The following is a 16,033-nucleotide window of genomic DNA, read 5'->3' on the forward strand; positions in this document are numbered from 1 at the left end:
CTCCACCTAAACCCCCAAAAATCGGTCCTGGTTCCGTTGCACCCGTCTAGGGAATGTTTCGACTGGCAGTCTGATATTCCCCTCCGGAGACTCTCCTTTAAATATTTGGGGATCTGGATCACCCTTCTTCCGGAGCTCTGCTGGGCTCTCAATGTGGCCCCCGTGGTCAATAAGACCAGATCAGACATGGTAAAGTGGCAGTCGCTCCCATTGAACCCATTGGGGAGGATTGCAATCTATAAGATGATGATCCTCCCCAAGTTCCTCTACATGCTACAGAACACACCCTGCTCCTTCTCCCGCTCCTGGTTCGGGATATGGACAAGATTGCGACTAAGTTTCTCGGGGGGGGGGGGGGGGGGGGGGGGGCGGTAGACCCCGTCTAGCCCTGGACTGTTGTCGTATTCCTTCATATGACGGAGGCCTGAGCATGACTAACCTTTACTTGTATTATCTTGCAACTCGGCTTCTGGTGGTTCATGATTGGTTCTCGGGCGGGTGGGACGATCCGGCCTATAGGCTAGAGGTGCAGCTCACGGGGTTCTCTTCCATTCAAAACATGCTCTACGGGGCGGTGGTCCCTCTGTCGCTCCCGGACGTTATGCGGGCCCCCTTCTTGGTATGGCGTGCCACCTTACGGCATACCCGCTGGTCGAGGACACTGACCCTAGTTACACCGCTTTGGCACGGCACTTGGCACGGCACTTGGCTGCGGGAGGTAGCGGGGTTAGAAGGGTTTCGAGCATGGGCTCTTCTGGGGATCTCTCGTTTGGGTGACTTGTGGTGGGGGAGCCGCATGTGTTCCTTCCAGGAGCTCCAGAACCGGTTTTCTTTGCACCCTTCGCAATTCTATAAATACCTCCAGCTGCGCCATGCGATCCAGTCTCACGTCCCTCTAGACTCACGGATTCCCGACCATAACCCGCCTGAGGCTCAGGTGATGCTGGGCTGTCTTGGGAGGGGAGGAATCTCCCGTATTTATCAGTCCCTGGTCAATAACACCCCGGTGGATTGAGACGGACTGAGGCAGCGGTGGGAGACTTGGGTGGGACCATTGGACGAAGCTGATTGGAGGGACGCCCTTATGGCACCCAGGACGATTACCACATCGGCTAGGTTGCGGCTCATCCAGCTTTATTACCTGCATGCCGCCTACCTGACCCCGGAGCGCCTCTACCGTGCGGGCCTTTCTCCGGATGCTTCATGCGCCCGCTGTGGGGTAGACCCGGCGGACTTCTTCCATATGGTCTGCACTTGCACGCGCCTGGGGAACTACTGGGGCGAGATTGAACTTGAATTAACTGAGGCCCTGGGGTGGGAGGTCCCCCATGACCCCAAATTGGCTTTGCTGGGGATAACGGATGGTTTGGACGGATCCCGCAACGAAAAATATTTTCTCACTACTGCTCTGGTAGTGGCTAAAAGAGATATCGCAGCCGCCTGGAAGCAGATCGACCCACCCAAATGTGCTAAATGGAGAAGGAGGGTGGACAGGTGCGCAGCACAAGAACAGACGTTGTATACGGCTCGGGGTTGCCCCAAAAAGTTTCGCAGAGTATGGGGGAAATGGCTAGGGGGCCTGTTCTAGGGGGGGGAGTGCGGTGACGGGAGCGAGAGGTCGGGGGAGGGGGTGGGGGGTTTTGCTACTGATTGTCACTGATTCCGTGATATGTCATTTTGATGCCAGTTCAATCGGACTGTTGTATGTGCCTTTTGAGTTTGTTCTTTCACAAGAAAATAAAAATTTGCTTATCAAAAAAAACATCTGGGATCAATTCCATCCTCTCCACATCACCAAATTGTGTGATCCTAGAGAATTGTTTCATTTCACATTCAGCTGCGGTCCGTGCAGGTACGAGCGGTGGGGCCGGGTTGGGGAGGGATTCGACAGGCAACCACGAGGGAAAATTAAATGAATAATTAATTATTCAACTTGCCCCACTGCTATACCTGCAAAGGCCGCGGCTGTTCACATTGCCTCCTTTTTCTTCATTATCACACAAGAGAGCACCTTGAAATACAAGAGTTCAGAATGAGTGTGGTACAGAACCTTCTCTTCGGTATGATTTAATAAAATATAAAGTTCTTTCCTGTATAATAAGGACCTAGGCCACACAAAGTTTCCACTTGATCTAATACCATTATTGTCGGGATGGGGGCTTGAATATTTCTACGTTTGAGTTTGAAAATCGACATTTTCAAGGAGGTGGCCAAATAAACAGAAAGATACCTGGAAAGGAGCTAGGCCCATAGAAAAAAGCATAATGTGTCTGCAAGTGAGAAATGAACCTCCTCCGGCACTAGATAGTTCACAATCCCTCTCCAGAAGTAAAATCTACATATCCAGTTGGAAGACAGACGTTCGTGGACGAGGGGCGACTAAATCGGTACTGCTATTGAGGGTCTATTTTTGTGAATAATGCCAGGGTTGTAGCTTCAGGTGGGTATTTGGGGTGTGATACTCACCACATGAATACACTCTTGGCTTGGTAGTTGGGTCTGGGGGCCCTGAGTCGGGTATGCTTCGTCTGCGTTGGTTTCATTGCATAGACAGTGGAAATAGGGGTGCTTTGGGTGCTGCTGCACTCCCAAAATAACCATGCTGGAGGTCCGAAAGAGAAGGAGCATTAAAGGTGACTTTGCATTTTGTTTTTATCTCATCACATTTGCTGTGCATTCAAAAAAAGAGCTCAAATGTCAGTCTACTCTTCTGACAATTTGCTGGTCATTTGTTTAGCTCAGAGACTGGTGTTTTCTTTTTCTTACTGCAAATTGTGAAGATATTGTAAAGCGAAATATGTGGCAATCTTGCTGGTATGAAACGTAATTACCTAAGAAGGGTAAACCCAATACTAGTCTCTGGGACCTGGGTAAAGGACAGTACATAGGAACAGTGGTCCCAGAAAACGACCATACAATTTAAAATTCACAACATAAATACAAAATCACAGCATAAATACAAAATCGAGACATAAGGTGTTTGTTGCTCCTAGTGTTTAATTTACCACCTAGGGACATCACTGTATATAATAATATGTGCATTATGTCAATAACACACCAATGCTCAGTGTGAATTAAACACTAGGAGCAAAAAACACCTTATGTCTCGATTTTGTATTTATGTTGTGATTTTTAAATTGTATGGTCGTTTTCTGGGACCACTGTTCCTATGTACTGGCATGAAACGTAAGGTTATTGAATTTCTTTTTCTTCTAAGACACAACAAAATCTAAATACCTAATGAATTAATTGTACAAATACTTCAAAATAAACAGGAAATCACAAATAAAATGCCTCTTTTCTATTTCTGAATTGTGATGGAAGCAGAAGTGTGTAACACGTTCAAAACAAATCAACACACTTTACTTTCTGATGCACAAATTCTACTCACTGAAATCAAATGTCCACACATTATCATTTCTGCGCTAAATAGTTTTATCAGTAAACTTGTATGGGCCCGATTCACAAAGGTAAACTGAGACGAAAGTCTAACTTTACGCCTTTCGGTATTCCCAAAGGGCATTTACGAGTAGTAAAGATAGACTTTTGTCTCAGTTGAACTTAAGTTTTGGTCTCAGTCTCTGATTTTACTAAGAAGTGTTAACTTGTTCATTTTTTGGGATCAGGAACGTAAATATATTTAGGCCCAGGTTTACAAAGATTCTGGTTTGGGGTTGTGTCACTTTTTTGACACAGCTCAGATTAAAAATCCTTTTTGGTATATACAAAGCCACACAAATGTTGATTTGCAAGGCTTTGTAAGTTTTTTTTTTATAAAAGGCAACGCAAGGCAGCGCTTGCACTGGTGTGTGTTACTTTGCTTCAGGTGCACATTCAATAGGAGGTGCATGGAGTTCACGTACACCCACCCATAGACCCGTGTACCCAAACTGACATAGGCCCAGACTTCCAAAGATTTTGTGAGTGGATTGCATCACTTTTTCAATGCAGCCCCACACAAACTCCTTTGTGTAATTACAAAGTCACACCAATGCCGATTGGTGTGGTTTTGTAAGAAAAAGTAATAGATCACAGCGCATTGTACTGCCCTGTGTTACTTTGCGCCAGGTAGGAGCTTCATGAACGGTGCATGGGCATTGCCATGCATCCAGCTATGTGTTTTGATACAAAACTTATATTCACAAAGAGTTGTAATCATGAGCTTGCAATAAAATTGTGTACCTGCCTGATACTTGGGTAACAAGGAGAAATATCTTTATTTCTCCTTGTTATTTCCTCTTTGCATGTCTGTTTCATTCTACAGCACACATACAAAGAGGGAGAATCCTCCAAGGCTAGATTTGTGCAGGAAGGAACCCCTAACTGCACAAAAACGATCCTGACTGTAACGCAGAAGCCCTTGCGCTGTGGCATAAGAGTGCCTGCATTGGCACTAGGAAGCCCAAAGTGTGCCAGGGAATGGAGAGCGCAGAACTGCGCAATTTCTTTGAAGAGATAGTGCATTTCAGCTCTCTTCAGGGGACACAACATAGCGCAACAACTTTGCTTGCTGTGCGGTGTTGCGCCACTTCTCTGTAAAATTGTCCCATAGTGACCAGTTTACCCAAAAAGTGGCAAATGTGCACCCAAAGAAGTTCTCCTGGAATGGATGCATATTTTACTCCTTTTTTGAATTTGCAAACATCGGCAGTTTTAGGCTTGGAAAGCTACGCCAGTCTCAGGTTTCCAAGCATCATACTGGCAATCAAACACCCAAAAGGTGATGAGACGAATGCTTCCAATAGTATAATCACTGGCAATCCCTTGGAGTAGCGTTCCAAGCCACTATTTTTCACCCAATGTGCCACTCTTAACAGAGGGCCTGATTTAGGATTTAGCTGATGGACTAAAGGCAGAAGGGTGGCGGAGGACTTTAGTGCCTTATCTCTGCCTGACAAATTTAGAGACATCCGCCAGCCCAATGGACGTCTCTACACATTGGCAGGAACCACCGTCATGGCAGTTCCTGTCATTGTTGGAGAAGTTTAACGGATGGCTCTGTCAAAGATGACGGCTGGTCATTAAACTTTTCCAAAATTTTTTATTTTTCAAAAACAAACTCTCAAAGGAGGAGTTTGTTTTTGAAGAAAAGAAAATGACCCCCACACCAGTTTTCTCCCATGCGTGGGGGTCATTTTTCATTTTTCACTGTCTCTCAGAACCATGATGTAGCCAGTAGTGATGGTCAGTAAATAGAAGCCATTGGATCATCCGCTCTGATTAGGGCGGATGGTCGGATGACTTACTTCCAGTGCCACCAACTCTGTTGTGCAGTCGAAGTAAGTTTTACGCTGGCAGAGTAAATTTTACTCCTTCTGCATAAAGCTTGCGGTCCGCCTGACTCAGAATTGGGTGATCAGACCATGAGTTTGGCGACAGACTACTCCATCACTGTTGCAACAGGGTACCTGTCCATCAAACTGTAAGTCAGCCTCAGAAGTCAACCTAATGCTAATCAGTACTGACCCTGCTCCTCATGGGAACAGTCCATCCCAAACCTAGATCATTTTACCCATTTACCCTGCGGCCCACTGCTTTCTTAGTTGGGAAATTTGAGATTAGCATCCCCCATCTCCAAATAACTATGCCACGCCCCTGAAGCATGCTGAACTTCAAGCTAGAGTTCACAGTTGCAGCCTGACAAGAGGTTACGCAGCCGGTGTCGATGTTAATACATTATTTCCATGCGGTATGCTATTTGCATTAGAACATAATCGTGAATTGCATCCTCAGAAGTTTTTAACATTATCCCCTGGATGTTTTTAATATTATTCCTATTTTTTCCTAAATATTTTATCTAAGATGTTTGTATTATAAATCTCGTATTTCTTGCGCAGATGAGGTTCACCTGCTGAAGGCACCAAGAAACTTATCTAATCTCATCCAATCATGTTTGAAAACGACCACTTTTAATCCATGCCTCTCAATGCACAGATATTCTAAGGTGAAATGTTTCAGCATGTTAATGAAATGCACTTTTTAAAAAAAATTTAAAGAGATTTTTTCATATTTTTACGTTTGTTGCACAATGTCTTGAGAAAATGAAGGTGTTTCTAAAGATAAGTGGTGCTGGACACTTTCTTTTCATAAATAAATGCTTGCCCTTTAACAATTTTCCGAATGTTAGTACTCAGTCAAGCAAATGGCGTCCCAGTGCTTCTGTCCTCCAGGGGGCTGTATGCAAAGGTCAGGAGGGGCACAGGCCCCTGGGCCGGACTTTGGGTTGCCCTGCTTCGGGGTATATGCAGTAATGAAAAACAGAGCATTGACAGATCAGAAGGCGCGCCATAATCGCATAGGAACGTGCAATATGCGGTATTCTTAACTTAATCTCTTAAGCATAACGTCGGATTGTGGCCTGGGGCAGAAACAAAGGGCTGCACTGAGCGCAGAGCATCAGTGTGCGGCTCGGAGGTGCGCCCTTCAGCAGCTCAGTGCTGACTCAGAGCACCTGCAAACATGTGGCCCCAAGCAACTGATCCACAAACCAGGCTGACATGAAACGCAAAAAAAATACTGTTCAAACCTAGTTGAATGAAGACAAAACACCTGGTAAGGGATAGTAAGGGCAGGCGGACACTGCACCCAAGAGACTCAGGTAATATGAAGGCAAAGTTCAATTGAAACCATCTAACCTAGATGTAAAAACAAACGGGGCAGATTTACAAGCCCCTTGCGACACTTTTTGCGCCGCCGTTGCTTGACTTTTGTGACGCAGCGGCGGCGTAAACAATGCGCCACGTTGCGACACATTTACAGCGTGGCGCATCTAGGGAGATGAGTCATGTTGTAAAGCCCTGCGCCACATTATACCTACGTCAGGTATAATGTATGCAGGGGGGCGTTCCCAAGCAAGAAAGCCTCTTAAAAGTGACGCCATGAAATCTACAAGATTTCACAGCGCCACTTCTACGACACCACCTTACGCCTGCTTGAAGCAGGCGTAAAGAGTGATGCAGCGCAATAGGAATAGGCCTTCCTGAGCATTGCTGGTGTTGCGTCGTGCTTGCGACACGACTGCAGTAATGTGTGGCCTTTGCACCAACAGCTGCCTGACACATCTGTCAACCCTTGCGCCATAGTGCGCTGCATTGTGAATGCGACGCATCCATCATTGCGCAAGGGTTTTTTGTGCGACGCAAGCTATGATGCAGAGATGCGTCAGTTTCTTGTAAATTGGCCGCAAAGTGTCTTCGATCTGGAGAAAAGCTTCCATGGGTCAAAGGGCATGTACCTCACATTAGCTGATCAGAACATGGTTCTGGGCTCTGCTTGCAAGGAGAAGCACAGCCTCCTGGAGGTCCACCGGCATCGAGCAAATATCTCGAGGCTTGCTGGCAAGAATTAATGGCATCTTGGCTGGTATAACACATAGGGCCTGATTCTGAGTATGGTGGGCAGCCCTTCCACCGTGAGGGTGGGATAGGTCCTTTCCTCAGCCACCTTGGCTGGACTATCTTTTGAGCTTTCTGCTAGCCTTGCAGAGATTGTTATGACTTCAAATGAGCTTCTGCCAGGTGGTTCCCTTAAGGGCACATCATGTTTGGTTAGTGTCTACCATGATTTAGGCAGCCGCCCAGCAAACTTATTCGTTTTTCAAAAACGAACTCCCAAAGTTGGGCATTGTTTTTCAAAAACAACAAACTTATGACTGGCTCCCTTGGAGTTATTTCCAAAGGTGTGGGGAAGGGTAAATTAAATTTTTGGAATAGGGTGCTCTAAAGAGAGCGGGCCGGCTAATGGCCTCCATTGGGTCATCGCGGTAGGATTTCCACCGGCTGTGCCAGAGGGCGCACTACTGTCAGAAACATGATTTTTCACCCAACTCAAAATGAAGCAGGCGAACCATCAGTTTGGTCACAGGGTCCTCCGACATGTTTGTGGCTGAGAACCCTGCCCACCAAATTCAAAATGCGGCAGCATTGCTGACCTGAGGTACCTTTTGGATGGGATACTTTGCAGTTCTTTGCCATTTGCAAATTCTGAATCAAGAAAATTATCCAATTTGTGGAATGGATTCCATCAATGCATGTAAACTACATAATCCATCCCTAGAGACTTCAGCTTTAAATTATTTTTACTGCTAAGTAATGACATATATTGTGACAAAGGGAGTAGTAGGACAGCGCATAAAAACGTCTTGCTTCATGGTGTATGTCGGGAGCCCGGTCCCGCCAACAAACATTGGTGGGTGTTGCCTGCAGCCTTTTCGATTTGTCTAGGCTTGTTTTGAAAAAACGTTATTGTCAGTGGAGCCTTATAGCCCAAATTAATAAATAAGTTGTCTAGAAGCAAAAGTATTTTTTTGTTTGTGTAAAAAACACACACATTACCATGGTAGTGCCTGGCACTGAAAGGAACTGCTTAGTGTGCTGATGTGTTCCTTGTGAAAGAGCAGAATCCAGTCACTCACAGTGATGTTACCAATGGCTGAAGAGGGCTCACCCATTGTCACGTGCTGTATGCTGTAGTGGGCAGAGGAAAAAAGTGAAAGCCAATGGACAAAGAGGGCTGGCCGAAACCCCCTATGAGTAACAATAATGTCTATGAAAATTGACTAAAATCGTAAGGTCTTAGCTAACGCCAGCCCAAAAAAAGAAGTGTACTTTCCTCTGATCATATATGAACTCAATGATGCTAAGCTTCCCACTCCCCCACACGCAGGGTAAGTGCATGAGGGAACCCGCTATTTATAACTCTGTGCCACTGTCCAGGGACCCCTGCAAAGATACAGACAGAGGGATGCTGACGCAGTGTCAGTGTCTTCCACAGAACATCTCATTCCCTCCCTTAGGAGAGCCATGCAAAAATAGTATAAATATCCCTCTCTCCCCTTCCCCTCCCCCCCGTAAGGGGTGGGCTCTTGGGTGATTGGCAGGAACAATCAAAGAAAAGTATGTCAGCGGGGGAAACATTTGAGGAGTCAGCACGCCAGTAACAATGCCCAACATTTCATATAATTCACATAAAACTTTGTAAAGGGACCTTGTGGTTCTCGCTAAGGATATGTATTTTTTCAATTTAGTGGTAAATCATGCATTTTTACAGAGGCAAAAAATGAATTTTAATGGGGTAAGGTGGGTTACTGATATGAAAGAGATGGTAACGTTGAGTGGCCTGACTTTAAAAGGGTTCCTCCGCCAACCCCCTTGAAATGTTTCCAACGATTGATAAAGAAAGGGACACAGACCATGCCAGCTAATCCGACACAGCACAACAGGGCACATTGGCAATCGCTCTGGCTTTAGATACCTAAGTTAGGTCCTGGGCGACACAAAACGTACAGGCTCAGGCATTGTACGCCAAGCTAACCCTTCAGTTGGTCATATCTCATCAGATCAGAGCTTCAGAAACCAGATCTGTCATTGAGTAACTCAGAACTGTGAGACATTCTCTGTCAGACAGCAGATCTATATCTCAAGTTTCATACATCCTACATAATCATCTCTTGTTAGCAGAACTATGTTAGGTGCTGTCTTTAGCCTGCAGAGCTATCGCACAAGTTAAACCACTCTTACAGGCATTTGCTAGATACAGGAGAATGGATGTATGATGCGACATCGCAAACGTTTACATCGCATAACTTTACATCGGGGTCTTCACATCGCATGCACACGTACAACGCAGTCTTTCACCACGCAAACCATTACTTTGCGTACGCATTCAAAGACATGCAAAACACATTTACAACGCACACAAACACCCCGCATGGCTTAGCATCGCGATTTTTCCCAAAATATCCCCCAACATAAAACACACTCGCCTAAAGCCTAAAAAAGTACCCTACACTTCCCTAAACCCTAAGGCCTAACCCCTAATACACTATGCAAAACACACTGCCCTAAACCCTAAACACTACACTGTCAGCACAATCCCCAGCCACTGCCCTAAACCCTAAACACTAATCTCCAGACACTGCCCTAAACCCTAAACACTACAATGTCAGCTCAATCCCCAGCCACTGCCCTAAACCCTAAACACTGCTCTAAACCCTAATGTCCAGAAACTGCCCTAAACCCTAAACTTTAAGCCCCCTTACCTTTTTCTCCTCACGTCGACCCGGTGCTTGTCCGTGCCGCCCGCCTCGCGTCCATTACACCACATACGATCTAAAAGCATATGCGTGGTGAATGCGCATGCGGTGTAATGGTGCACGGCGTAATGGTCTGCGTCCTAACGTCGCTTGCGTTGTAACGCTTGCAACGTAAATGCATGCGACCTAACGCATGCGTTGCAATGGATGTCTCCCAGGAGAATTAATGGAGAATGCCACATGCATTTGAAATAGACACTGTCCCATCTCTCAGACTGCATGGGATCTCCAGGTTCTAGCTTCATACAGTAGAGGTGTCCATCAGGAGAGGACAAACATAACATTTCATGCCCTGGATAGCAGAGCTATCTCACAGACTGGGGCCTCAGACTGCTGGGCCTTCAATGAGGGTACATAGATCTGATAGCGCTTCATGTTACCTTCTCCCATTAAAGGTTTGATTTAACAAACCATACTTCTCTTACTTACACTGCTCAGTATCACACTGAGAGCCATCAAGCAGCTGAGAACTTCCCACTAGAAGGCCAGCCCTACACTACGCTATCCACCCTTTACCTTATGCTGCTGGTTCTAAGTTGAGTAACGTGGGTAACGCGTCAGAGGCCCTTCTAAGAGGGTCCCAGGGGTACACTTGACCCTTTCCGTTGCCCCGCCCACCATCCTTTCGAGTGCTGTAGCAGCACCCACCGGTTTTAAGCATATTTCAAGTTTTCAGCTCCCCATTGTTTTCTTGCATATTATATCTGCTTATGTTGCACCTACATTGCCATTGGAGTATTTAAAATAAATACCAATTTCTGATATTTCAAATCACCTTAACAAGTTGCATTCTAATTCTGAGGTGTAATAAGAGCAATATAAATACAAGTTACAATAGCAATTGCTAAGTACTTCTCTTTTTTACTTATGTGAACTGCAAATTACACTTAGGCCTGATTTTGACTTGGCTGTTAATGGAAAATGCTCCAATTTCTGAAGGAAGTGTTACATGTGTTAGAAAATCCACTAGCAGTATTTGCTCTGCCGTAGGGAAAGTATGGTGAAGAAATCTCTGCTCCTAAGATTTTTATTTAACACCCAATGGGAAGTAAGTAGTTCAGTACAACACTGGAGTGATGAGTGGTGTCTACGCGGCTCTCCAAGAGAAAAGGTTGAGTGACGGAGGTCTTGTGGCCTCTTATGTTATTCCTTTTTGCAGACCAGGAATGTGCATTTTGCACACAACCAGTGCTTAATTTGAGCCAGTGGTTTCCAGTGCTTGGTACAGGCACTTAATAGTCAACACCGGTGCTTGGGACAGTCTGCTACAAGGTGGCACTGCCTGGCTAATTTAGAAATGACCACAACAACATTAATCATGAATTCAATGTACATTAAAAATAACTATTATCTTTTTTTTTTTTACAGAGTTTTATGTAGCGCAAACTTGACCCTAATCAGTTATCAGAGCACTTTACATAGCACCAGTTGCATTACATGAGGACACATTCCTTTTTGTTAGGCACGGGGAGATTAAGTGATTTGCCCAGAATCACAGGATGTTCAGCGTCATTCCCGAGACTGGAACCCAGGTCCCCGGATTTGAGGTCGACCGCCCTAGCGGTTAGGCCAACTCCTGCTGCCCTGACAGCTTGGGAGGGGGCTGAAATAGTCTGATTGTCACCTTTGTAGAAATGTGATGGTAAGTAGCTGTTTTGTTACTATCATTGGCAGCATGGCAGGGGCAGGAGGTGGAACAAGCTGCAGTGACCTGCTGACGAGAGCCCTGGCAATTATGTTTTTACAAATTAAGCACTGGGCACAGACTGATTTTATGAAAGGGAATACAATCTCAGTGCAACCTATATACTAATAGCTCGCTTTGCAAATTGACTGACTGCGTGTGGCAAGAATGACCTTCCTAATGAGTACTGAGTAGGCAGGTAATACATGTGTGAGGCCCTGTGAATGCAGAGATAGAGTCCTGCAGGGAGACAGTACACACCCCATCACTATTTGTATATAGTTCCCAAGGGGAATCAGTTACCACCCCAGCAACTGATCAATCAATAGTTTGCAAACCATCGAAATATAGATTAGTATATCACAGATAGGAGGAGGGCGCCTCTTTCGTGCCCCATCCTATTTGCAATGCAGAAAGCATCACAAATGCCCTTTATGGAGTCAGTCAGAAACACTTTTCTGAATCACAAAAGGGCTTTAGTACATTCTATAAATCCCCCTTTTAGTCTGAAACCCTGTGATTTTGTGTATTCTGGAGTTTGCGACCTCAAAAGAGCTTTGTACACCAGGCCTTTATAAACCAGACAGACAGGCTGGCGGCAGTTAGGATGTATTGTGGAGAAATGCATGCATGCAACTGTATACACCGAATGCAAACGACGCGCCCTCCTTGTCGTAGCACGTTTGTCTGGAATCTTGCAACATCTCCATGGTAATCACCCTGGGCAGTTTGAACCCGCAGGTGGTTTCTCGTTTCGCAACTTGCCCTGGCTTCCGGGATTGTGACGTATCCAGGGTGTATTGTGCAATGGGGCTCTGCAAGCCTCTTCCCACAGTAGTAAGTGTCCCCACCTGGGAAGCTTGCGTCAGCCGTGCAACTGTTAGAATCTCTGTGGCTTTTCGAAGGCGGTGCCCAAAGCCTGGGAGGGTGGAGGAGAACAGTCTGGAGGAGTTCTTGGCGGAGCCCCAGGTTGAATGAGCAGCCTCTCTTTGGTATTGGCGCGCGCTGACTAATGCGGAAGTAGTCTCAGTACACTGCTCTCTCAGGGCTCTGGTGCAGTTCCTGCTCCTGATGAAGAGCGGCATAGCTGTGTGGAGCCCAAACACACGTGGAAACATTATTTGCGCTTTGCATGGCACCGCCTTGCTTCCTTGTGGCTACCTTGGTACTCTTTGGCATATTAAAGAACCCTGAAAACAGTGGACAAACAACCTGACCCTCAGTTGCCAAGCACAGAAGGTGCATGGTTAGAAACAGACTCCCTGGCGAATGGTAGTGCTCAATTGTGGGACCCTGCACAGTGCTTAGGTCTCTGTCTCTGTGTCTGGATGTGTTTTAAAAGCTTGCTTTCCGATTATTTTTATGAGTTGCTTCTTAAGAAACAGTCAGCGCTGTACCTGGGATAGGGGGGTGGTTTGTTCCCCAGTTGTGGTCTTATTTCCCCACCCGACATTATCCTTAATATTTGTGTTAGACATCTAGCGGGTTACCTGCGACCAGACTGGGGGCGTATTTACAATGCCCCTGCGGCACTTTTACTACAGTTTGTGCGCCAGCAGAAAGGACAGGAATATGTCACATTTTGAAGATACGGCGCATTCGTGCCCTGTTCCTTTGACATAGGGCAGAGCAGCTAGAAGGCTTGCGGCGCTGCCCTAGGCCATAATATTGTGAATATGACCCCGGGGTTTTCTGTTGGTGCTCAGCTGTGTGTGTAGCATTAGTAGGACTCATAGGTGATGTGCTGTTCAAGAGGGGTCTACACTGGTTGCTAGATGGTTTACTGTTCTTTAAAACAGAGGTGGATTCTAGAGGCATCACCTGAAGTTTAAGAAGGTGACATTGGGTAAATCTGAATAAATCATATAACAATTATCTATCAAGAATATAATATAATTGATGCCAAACTTTGTTTCATGATTTAATGATCATCATGGGAGCAACAAGGACATACGAAGAAAAGATGCTCATTGTAATCCCCTTCTGGCAACCCTACTATAACACTAATATTAAAGGGGTCATTTTGGGTTTACCCCCAATTAATCAGTATGTTCCCATCCTGCCAAAATCTTTTGGCTGGAAAAGCACAGGGTTTCCATTTGCAAGCCCCCCCGCCCCCACTGCTGGACCACCAGGTCCTAGGGCAAGTCAGTCCCCCCCTTATCTAGGGCGAGATTACTTTTACTAGAATCTATAATCCAGATCTACATTAGGGCATGGCGGTCCTGAGCAGGGAAATCCAACAGCGGCCTTCACACGCTGGGGAGAAATCCCTGCACGGTAGGGCTATTCTATGTGTGTTTGTATAAATCAAACAGAAATGCTGAGTTCACCAAAAATAACACGACACCCACTCAACATTTACCTGATGCCACACTGGTGCTGTTGGTGCGGTGGCTCCTCCGCAGGTTTGGAGATCAGTGCCAGGCAGGCGGGGATTTCTAAGGTAGAGTGGGTTTCTAAGCCAGGAGAGCAAAGGACCTAACCTCTGCTCATCTGGTGGACTGGAAGGTCGCCCTCCAGGGGTTCTCTATGTGTTTCAACCGTGTGTCGTAATCCTGCGTACGTAAATCGATTACTGCAACAGTTTGCTTCTGACCACTCATAAGTACAATATTAACAAACTTCAGGTCTTGCAAAATGCTGCGGCTAGAATTTTGCTGAAAATACCCAAATTCTGCTCAGTATCACAAGGGCTAAGAAATCTACATTGGCTCCCCGTTAAACAAAGAATTACCTTTGAGGTACTGTGTCTAGCTTACAAGGCAGTTCATGGTCTTAGTCCGGACTTCCTGAAGCGGAGCTTCAAACACTATCTCCCTACCAGAAATCTTCGGTCAGCAAAGGCAAAATTACTAGTAGCACCCAGATTTAAACAAGTACGATGGGGTGGAAAAAGCATTGTGCTCAAAGCATCCAGAGCATGGAACTTACTTCCTCTCTGTATAAAAACAGCGCCTATCCTCCTTGCTTTTAGGAAAGCTTTAAAAACCTGGTTATTCAGGATATGGCACTTTTTGTTGTCCCTTCTTGACACTCGCAACCATAACTGTATAGCGCTTAGACGCCTCAGGGCCGTAATGCGCTCTATAAATCCAGATGATAAAACATAACATGCTTGTACTGGTAAATCCGTGACTCAAACACAGCTGCGGTACATCGAACAGATGTACATGTTAAAATAAGAACAAACATTTGAGTGACAAAAGGAGTTGGTGCAAGAGGTATCTTCATGAATGTTGATGGTTGTGGAAGGGATCCGTGTGGTTACATGGTTGTAGACAAATTGGTTCTTCTGTTTCACATCCTTTCTGAACTGGAAGACTGAAGGAGAGAGTCGAATTGGTGAAGGGATTTTCTTATAGATCCAACATATGAATGACGAGAAAGCCTGTTGTCTAGTCTACTTTCTTGCTTCTCATTGTGTTTCAGTCTGGTGCTAGCAAGGTTTCTCAAGTTGCACTGCGTTTCTTTTGCATTTTATTACAGTACTTGGTGTTTTATATATTTATTGGCGCCCCGGTGTTCTCTCCACTGTTTCAACTGCATGACTTGCATCTCTTTGTTATACATGGTACTGGTTAATTGGGTGGGAAACGCATTCCTGGTGGGATTGGGTCACCAGTGTGGGTTGTGGGAAACTGATGTTATTTGAAGGTATGCACACATCTGTTTATAGGGAACTTGCCACAGGTGCCGACCCATATCTTCATAGTCATAGATATAGAGATAACCGTATGTCATACTTGCATTGTGCTCAATGCCGACAGACACCAAACAGAGGACACGAGACTTAACATGTGTTAAATATAACTGCTTAACGTGGAATGTGAGGGGACTGGGAGAACCCCCGTAAGAGACGGCATATATTAGCCTACTTGGATAGACATGATATACATATTGCTTTACTGCAAGAATCGTATCTGATAGACTCTACATGGCTGTCCTTTGTATCCCAGTGGCTCTCGCATAGACAGTTCTCTACTTATTCTACCTTCTCGAGGGGCACAGTGACATTAATTCATAAAGGCACACAGTACACCCTGCAAGGCTTCATAAATGACCCTCAGGGACAATACACTATCATATGAGGTAGACCAGCCCACACATCCATCACCATAGCCAATTGCTACACCCAAACACTGACAATGATTCCTTTTTTGACAGACTGTAGGGGAAGACAGTGGATACGGGTTCTGCGCACATACTATGGGGGGGTTTTAATGTAACATGGAATGCATAGGTCTCTTGCACTG

The sequence above is a fragment of the Triturus cristatus genome, chromosome 12, assembly GCF_964204655.1.
Source record: "Triturus cristatus chromosome 12, aTriCri1.1, whole genome shotgun sequence".
NCBI lineage: Eukaryota > Metazoa > Chordata > Amphibia > Caudata > Salamandridae > Triturus > Triturus cristatus.